This window comes from Chionomys nivalis, chromosome 5 (assembly GCF_950005125.1).
Source record: "Chionomys nivalis chromosome 5, mChiNiv1.1, whole genome shotgun sequence".
NCBI classification, from domain to species: Eukaryota; Metazoa; Chordata; class Mammalia; order Rodentia; family Cricetidae; genus Chionomys; species Chionomys nivalis.
This window is the reverse complement of record NC_080090.1, coordinates 42924003-42930684: the sequence shown is the minus strand read 5'-3', so window position 1 is coordinate 42930684 and position 6682 is coordinate 42924003. Positions and strand designations below refer to the sequence as shown.

General features: G+C 40.1%; 1 pseudogene; it reads left to right on the top strand.

Annotated features, from left to right (window-relative positions):
• Window positions 1-2996: 2996 nt before the first annotated feature.
• LOC130874983 (cancer-related nucleoside-triphosphatase-like) lies at window positions 2997-4049 on the top strand (annotated as a pseudogene).
• The last annotated feature ends 2633 nt before the right edge of the window (window positions 4050-6682 follow it).

Sequence of the window (6682 nt, the reverse complement as noted above, 5' to 3'; positions counted from 1 at the left end):
AGAAACCTAGCAGAGAAATAAGAGAACTAACTGATGTCATGACTCAAATGGACTTAACAGACATCTATAGAACATTCTATCCAAACACAAAAGACTATACCTCCTTCTCAGCACCCCTTCTCATAAATTGAACACATACAAACTAAACCTCAACAGATACGAAAAAAATTAAAATAACCCTATGTATCTTATCAGATCACAATGGCTAAAATGTTAGAATTCAACAGCAACACTAATTTCAGAAAGCCCACAAACACATGGAAATTAAACAATGCTCACCTGAATCACCAATGGGTCAAGGAAAAAATAAAGGGAGAAATTAAAGACTTCTTAAAATTGAATAAAAATGACCACACAACATATTCAAATTTATGGGACACTATGAAAACAGTGTTAAGAGGAAAGTTCATAGCACTAAATACCTACATAAAGAAGCTAGAAAATTCCACACTAATGAGTTATCAGAACACCTGAAAGCTCTAGAACAAAAAGAAGCAAATTCACCCAAGAGCTTTGGACAATAGAAAATAACCAAATTGAGAGTTAAAATCAACAAAATAGAAACAAAGAAAACAACACAAAGAATCAATGAGACAAAGAGTTGATTCTTCGAGAAAATTAACAAAATAAACCTTTATCCAAACTAACCAAAATGCAGACAGAGAATATCCAAATTAACAAAATCAGAAGTGAAAAGGGGGACATAACAACAGACATGGAGGAAATCAAGAAAATCATCAAAAACCTGTACTCCACAAAATTGGAAAACTTAAAGGAAATGGACAATTTTCTGGATAAAATTCACTTAACAAAACTAAACCAAGACCAAACAAGCAAATTAAATAGACCTATAACTGCTAAGGAAAGGCTCCCAACCAAAAAAAAAAAAAAAAAAACTCAGTACCAGATGGTTTCAGCACAGAATTCTACAAGATTTTCAAAGAAGAATTATTAACAATAATCCTCAAATTGTTTCACACAATAGAAACAGAAGGATTACTTTTTACAAAGCTACAATTACCCTTAAATCCAAACCACACAAAGGCATTACTAAGAAAGAGAATTACAGACAAATCTCACTCATGAACATTGATGCAAAAATACTCAATAAAATACTGGCAAACTGAATACAAGAAAACATCAGAAAAATCATTCACTATGACGAAGTATGCTTCATCCCAGAGATGCAAGGATTGTTCAACAGATGAAAATCTATCAACACAATCCACCATATAAACAAACTAAAAGAAAAAAGCACATGATCATCTCACTAGATGCTGAAAAGCTTTTGACAAAATTCAACATTGCTTCATGATAAAAAGTCTTGGAGAGAGCAGGGATTCAAGGAACATACTTAAACATAAGAAAGGCAATATACAGCAAACCAACAGCCAACATCAAAATAAATAGAGGGAAACTCAGGAACTGAAATCAGGAACAAGACAAGGTAGTCCACTTTCTCCATATGAATACAATATAGTTCTTAAAGTTCTAGCAAGAGCAATAAGACAACAAAAGCAGATCAAGGGGTTACAAATCAGGAAAAAAGAAATCAAACTCTCACTATTTGCTGACAATACAATAGTATACATAAGTGACCTCAAAAATTCTACCAGGGAACTCCAATAATTCATAAACACCTTCAGTAATATAGCAGGATATAAGATTAACTCAACTTGGGGTAACTCTAACCAAACAAATGAAATACTTGTATGACAAGAACCTTAAAACTTTGAAGAAAGAAACTGAAGAAGACAACAGAAAATGCAAAGATCTCCCATGTTCTTGGGTAGGTATAATTAACATACTAAAATGGCATTTTTTCCAAAAGCAATCTACAGATTCAATGCAATGCCCAGCAAAATCCCAGCAAAATTCTTCACAAACCTTGAAAGAACAATACTCAACTTCATATGGAAAAGCAAAAAACCCAGGCTAGCCAAAACAACCCTATACAATACAGGAACTTCTGAAGGCATCACAATCCCTGACTTCAAACTCTACTATAGAACTACAGTAATGAAAACAGACCAGAGGACCAATAAAAATCGAATCAAAAACCTGGATCCACACACCTATGAACACCTGATTGCTGACAAGCTAAAATTATAAAATGGAAAAAAGAAAACATATTCAACAAATGGTACTGGCATAATTGGATATTAACATGTAGGAGATTGCAAATAAATCCATCTCTATCACCATGCACAAAACTCAAGTCCAAATGGATCAAAGACCTCAACATAAAACCAGCCACACTGAACATCAAAGAAGAGAAAGTGGAAAATACACTTGAATGCATTGGCACAGGAAACCACTTCCTAAATATAACCCCAGTAGCACAGACACTGAGAGAAACAATTAATAAATGGGACTGCCTGAAACTAAGAATCTTCTGTAAAGCAAAGGACATGGCCAACAAGACAAAACAGCAGCCTACAGATTGGGAAAAGATCTACACCAACCCCATGTCAGACTGAGGTCTCATCTTCAAAATATACAAAGAATTCAAAGAAACTTGGCAACAAAAGAACAAATCAATTAAAAAATGGGGTACAGACTTAAACAGAGAACTCTCAACAGACAAATCTCAAATGGTTGAAAAACCTTTAAAGAAATGCTCAAAATCTTTAACCATCAGAGAAATGCAAATCAAAACAACTCTGAGATTCCATATTACACCTATCAGAATGGCCAAGATAAAAAACACTGATAATAACTTATGCTGGAAAGAATGTGGAATGAGGGGAATACTCCTCCATTGCTGGTGCAAGTGCAAACTGTACATCTGCTTTGAAAATCAATATGGTGATTGCTCAGAAAATTGGGAAATAATCTACCTCAAGAACTAGCAATACATTGTTGGGTATATACCCAAAGGATGCTCAACCATGCCTGCTATGAACATAGTTGAGGACATGTGCTCAACTATGTTCATAGCAGCATTATTTGTCATAGCAAGAACCTGAAAACAGACCGCCCATTCTGACCCCGACCTTACTGCACCTCGACCCCCAAAGCACATGGTGCGGCACGTGTTCCTCACCGGGCCTCCAGGGGTTGGCAAGACAACCTTGATCCAGAAAGCCAGTGAGGTCCTGCAGTCCTCCGGCATGCCCGTTGATGGATTTTACACGCAGGAAGTCAGGCAGGGCGGGAGGAGGATAGAATTTGATGTGGTCACCCTGTCCAGCGCTCGGGGGCCTCTGTCCAGAGTTGGGTCACAGCCTCCACCTGGAAAGCCCGAATGCCGAGTGGGGCAGTATGTGGTGGACCTAACATCTTTTGAGCAGTTGGCACTACCCGTCCTAAGAAACGCTGGTCCCAGCCGCAGCCCCGGGCACAGTGTGTGCATCATTGATGAGATTGGGAAGATGGAGCTGTTCAGCCAGCCTTTCATTCAGGCGGTCCGCCAGACGTTGTCCACCCCGGGCACCAGACGTTGTCCACCCCGGGCACCGTGGTCCTTGGCACCATCCCAGTTCCCAAAGGGAAGCCACTGGCCCTCGTGGAGGAGATCAGGAACAGGCACGACGTGAAGGTGTTCAGTGTCACTAAGGAGAACAGAAATAGCCTCTTGCCGGATATTGTGACCTGCGTGCAGAGCAGCAGGACCTGAAGTGGCAGGGGACCAGGTCCAGCTCTGCCTGCTGGTCACTCCCTGCCCAGGTTTGCTACCTTCCTGTCATGGGCCTTGTACCCTCTGTCCAAGAGGGCTGGACAGCTGCTTTCCATAACCTGCTCCTGAGATCAGATTAGCCCAGCGCCCGCTGGGCCATACACAGCAGACAGTCCGCTGTCTGACGTGTGCTCAGGGGTTCTGTCTATTTCCTGTTGCGGCTGTGCATGTGATTTGAGTAAATTCCAAATGAATGTATCAAGGATTAATGGAATTTTCTCCCACCAGGGTTTATGGATGTGTGTGGGGCTGGGGAGAAGAGTTCCCTTCTTCACTGGCTTACATGCTGTAGGTATTAAATACCTTTCCAGGTGCAGCTCCAGGCTCGTGCAGCTGAAGCAGCGACAGCAACTTAATTCTCTTCAATAATTTCCAAAGAAAAACCTATTAGTTCCTCTCTTCATCTCTGTTTATTCCTTTGTTTATTGCCTAATAAAAATGAAAAAAAAAAAAGAACCTGAAAACAACCTAGGCATCCCTCAAGCAAAGAATGGATAAAGAAAATGTGGTACATTTACACAATGGAGTACTCCTCAATGGGAAAAAAAAAAAGACATCTTGAAATTTTCAGGCAAATGGATGGTCTAGAAAAAAACATATTAAGTGTGGTAACCCAAAGCCAGAAAGACAAATATAATTTGGGGACTCATTCACAAGTGACTTCTAGACATAAAGCAAAGAAAAACTAACCTACAGTCCACAACTCCAGACAACCTAGACAACAAAGAGGATCCTAAAAGAGACATACATGGATCTACATAGGAAGGAGAAAAACACAAGATCTTATGAGTAAATTGGAAACATAGGGATCACAGGAAAGGGTAGAAGAAGAGAGGGAGAAGAAGGGAACAGAGAAAAACATATAACTCAATAAAAACAATAAAAAAGTTAAAAAAATTTTTAAAACACCCAAAAATTTTAAAAAATAGAAACAGAATGAACATTTCCCAATACATCTTACAAAGCCACAGTAACTGTGATACCCAAACTACATAAAGACCCAACAAAGAAAGAGAATTACAGACCAACTTCCCTTATGAACATAGATGCAAAATTTCTCAATAAAATACTTGTAAGTCCAATCCAAGAATGCATCAAAAAGATAGCCCACCACAATCAAGTATCCCAGAGATGCAGGGATGGTTCACCATATGTAAATTGACAAATGTAATCCACCATATGAACTAACTAAAAAAAAGCCACATGATCATCTCACTAGATGCAGGAATGGGCTCTGACAAAAATCCAACATCCCTTTATAAGAAAAGCCCTGGAGAGATTAGGAATTCTAGGGACATGCCTCAACATAATAAACCCCAACAAGCAGCCCCTTCGTGTTACACTCCTGAGAAAAAAGAGGTGTCTGTGGTACAGCTGTGATCCTCTGCAGTGAAGCCCTCCCAGGACGCAGCCAAGCCAGGGCACCATGACCTCAGGGAAGAGGATGGGCAGAACAACAGTAGAAAAGGTAGAGGAGACCAGGAAGGACCACAGGCCAAGGCCAAGAATTTCAATAAAAACTCAGAGAAAGGCTGACAGAAGACAGAACCTGAAAATAGGCCATGGTTCAAGATCTTCAGCTCCCAGAGGTGACTCCGTTCCCAGCAGTGACAGGGCACAGCACCAAGATGAGCCACCATCAATAGCATCAGCACTACCAAGGCTCTAGCAGGAAGCTCCGCAAAGAGACATCCTAATGAACTTGACCTGAGTCAGCCCAGGAGCCTGATGAAGCTGAAAACTAAGGGGTGTGTCTTATAAGATTTCCCTATTTTAAAATCCATATGACTTTTAAATTGGAAGCATCGAAGGGATTGCTTTCCATCATCTGTAAAACTCATGTTTGTGAAATCTGTGCTCTTCAAACATGAGAAAATGAAAAGCATTGCTGGAATTTGTTGCACTCACCCAAATCAGCAGGTGACCTATCCAAGGTGTGGTAGAATAGAAATGCCAATTATCTTTGATCATGACAAATTAAAAGTGTCAAAAGAATACACAACTGTGAGGCTTTATTGGTTTCAAATGTCAGCCGATCCTTGCCTAGTTTATCATCATTCTCCCAGAGGCATAAGTTGCTTTTCCCTTGAGTTCCTGTTGTGTGAGACACTGTAGATGAAGAGAGAAGAGCGTTAGATGGGAGTTTAACTCTTCAGGTCCTGCAGGAACTTGAATAGAGGCTGGAGATGCCAGACTTGGCAAATAAAAATACATGATGCCTCAATTAAATGGGAATCCAGATTAATAATGAAAAAATAGCATACAAACATTCCAAATAGCACACAAACAAACACAAAATATTTAGACTAAAAGAAAAACTACACCCATCTGAAATGCAAGTTCAAGTGGGTCTGCTATATTTTTTCTGGCAACACTAATCCAGACTTTTTTCCCAGCCAGAGACATTCTGGAAGCAAAAAGTAGAAGAAGTAAGGCTCTGCTTATTTTACCAACTCTATCAGTTTTGGCCACAGAAGACAAAGCCATTCTAATTAACATTTACCAGGGATCCTTCCTGTTCCCTCACAGGGACACTATTAGTTGAAGGTTAAAAGGCTACCCTGCCATAATAACCAAGGGAAATAAACTAGGAAGACTGCATTAGTGAGTAACTTCTATCTCTGCTTGAGATATCTGCTCAAACCGTCACCATCTCCCTGCCTGTGGAAAAGGACAGGGAAAAATCAAGTTGTCATCTTAGAAACAGGACCTGAAAGCCTGAAGTATCCTGCTGGCCAACCTAGCTGCAAGGGAGCCAGGGGAAGGGCTGTCCCACCCCAGGCGCCACCCTTACAGAAAAGAAGAGAGAACAGGTGGAGAGGCATTTAGAATTCTACTCAAACTGACTGTGGCTACCAGTTAGATGATTCTCTCTGTACATCAACAATTTCCATACAAGGTAGGGATTTTGCCCTACTTCATCTATCTTCCAGTATAGGTCCCTTTCTAGAACATTACACTGAAAAGAGGAAACGACTGAGGAAGAATAATTCCCATAGTTAC